At 43.2% G+C, this 2,410-nt stretch overlaps 1 protein-coding gene across 1 annotated transcript in view; it reads right to left on the bottom strand.

Moving 5' to 3' along the window:
- The window catches only part of hoxb8a (homeobox B8a), a 6,027-nt gene that overhangs the window by 1,218 nt on the left and 2,399 nt on the right, over positions 1–2,410 (bottom strand). The window lies entirely within an intron of this gene.

Below are 2,410 nucleotides of genomic sequence, written 5' to 3' on the forward strand. Positions count from 1 at the left end.
GCTCCGTCCTCTTTCTGCTTCTCTGACGCAACATTAAACGCTTTGCACTTAATTAATAAAAAACACCAGAGACCGAACATGACCTGGAAGGTTTTTATAAAAACACACAGTGGACACGAGCAGGAAAATAAATCAGCATCGTTCTCAGAGATTAGGCAGAGAAATATCACCGCAGCGCCTGCGCAGTGAAGGGGGAAATAAAATCTAAAATAAATATGTTGAGTCCCTTAAAGTAAATAAACCAAGTAATATTGTTAAAATATTTTATATATTAAAAATTCAAATATTTCTTTGTAAATGCATAGATGTTGAAGCAAATTCTTTATTCGGGTAAATCCCCTAAATTATACTTTTTTAAAAAAAAAAGATTAATTTAAAATATTTAATTTTTATTTAATTGTAATTCATTGGTGATTCATGAGATTTTAAAAATTAATTTAAGTATTGACCAGATCCCGATATTTGCCGAAAACCGTTCTTTCAGAGCGCAATAACCGTCAGAGACGAACAGGAAATAACTGTAATAATTTTAACATAAACTCTGGCACTTTGTAAATAATTTGCACTTAGTTATTTTAATTTTTTTAAATATTTTTAAGCGAAACTTCTGACGGACCACGTTACATTTATAACAGTCACATGAATTAGAAAAGTATCGACACCGTCGTCTCGATACTTTATAAAAGTCGGTTTATTGTGTTTTATCTTCCCGCGCACAGACATGTCTGCGTCTCTATGAATTTGTAATTATTATTTCTCCCCCTTTTCCTCCCCCGTCCAGGATGATGTTCGAACCCCAGACCAGAACAGTGACTGTTTGATCCCATTATTATTCTGTTCTTTCTTTCTTTTTTTCATGACGCTGGAACTGTTTTCCTCTCTTGCTCCACATGCTCCTGCCCCGGGCGCCGATGTGCCCTTCAGCAGGGCAGCTCCGCACCTTCGGCCCGTCAGTGCGGCTGATTTTTTTCCTTCTTCTTCTTCTTTCTTTCTTGATCTCATTCGATGTGCGTTCAGTTTCCGTCCGCGGCCACAGAGCGGGTATTTATGTCGAGACGAGCACGAAAAAAACAGACGCCGCCCGGGACAAGGGAGTCTTTATGGAAATGCACGGACTTGTATAAGTGATGTAAATGTCCTGGATGTGTTATCTGTCACGCGGCCGGCGCCGTGATTTCGTGCTGGAAGAGACGAGAGGGGAAGTGGGCGCCACATCCACGGCTGTCAGCAGGCATGAATTAGAGGAAGTGGGAAACACTTTGTTGGATGAACCAACAGCCGGAGTGGGCTTTGATCAGGAAAAGCTGCTGCTCTTGGACGGAGTTGAACCCCTAACCCTGCCTGCCTTTCACACCTACACCTCTCATCCGCGTCTCCTTTTTTTGGAGGAGTGTATGAATAATGTCTTCCGTTTATTTCTGTTAGCGCGGGGCTAAATGGCAACACGCTGCGTTATTGTTGCAGAAATTGAGACAAGCCATTGGCATGATGGGAGTTCGTGTGTGTCTGTGTGTGTGTTTTCTAATATGAAACCTTTACAGAGCCAATTAAATGGGCTCTAAACGAACGTGTGCCGGTTGGCAGTTGACATTTTGGAGGACGGAGACGACAGATGCCAGAGAGGCCGCAGTAGAGGGCGCTCACGCCATTAACTTACATGCCTTATAATTCTTTTCTGCTCAATCGGATTTTTTAATTTTTTTTTTTTTTTTTTTTTTTCATTTGGCGGCGGTGTGGAATAATAATAAGGAGCTGCTGCTAATATTTCCAACCGTGGCTGTGGACGTCGTAAAACGGAACAGATTCAGATCAAGTCGGATATTAAAACTCCGGCTCGGGGGCTCTGGAGGATTCCGGCCCCTGCTCGGTGCAGCAGCAGCAGCAGCAGCAGCAGCAGTCTGTAGTCTGTAGTCTCTGCTCTGGTCTGGAGGTGGCAGTATTTACTACTTTATAAAACAAATGATGAAATGTTCGCCCTCATTAAAGGGATATTTCCCAGTTAAATGTGATAAACCCACCTCCACTACTCTGCCCCCCGACCCTCCCACCCTCCCCCACAATAAAAGCCTGCCCGCCTTTTTCTGCTATTATAACTAATAAATCCTAACAGTGAGAAAGGACAATATCCCACTGAACCGTGCACGAGCTCCAACTCCCTGCGCGCAAGGCGTTCGCGGACCGTAAAGAAGCCAGTCATGGCGTGTCCGCGGCTTCCTGTTATTGACTCCAGAGTGTGGCCCACACATGCTGTCAACGTGTTTATCTTTAAAATAAATAAAAAATATATAAATTAAAAGTTGGAGTCCAATTAATCGACTAATCGGTGTCTTCAGTGGCTGTAAAACAACAACGAGCTTCAACGTGAGGTCGCGTTCAGACCCGGGTCGTGTGTAAAACTGGGAAGTGCGGG

The sequence above is a fragment of the Cynoglossus semilaevis genome, chromosome 17 (genome assembly GCF_000523025.1).
Source record: "Cynoglossus semilaevis isolate Cse_v1.0 chromosome 17, Cse_v1.0, whole genome shotgun sequence".
Lineage (NCBI taxonomy): Eukaryota > Metazoa > Chordata > Actinopteri > Pleuronectiformes > Cynoglossidae > Cynoglossus > Cynoglossus semilaevis.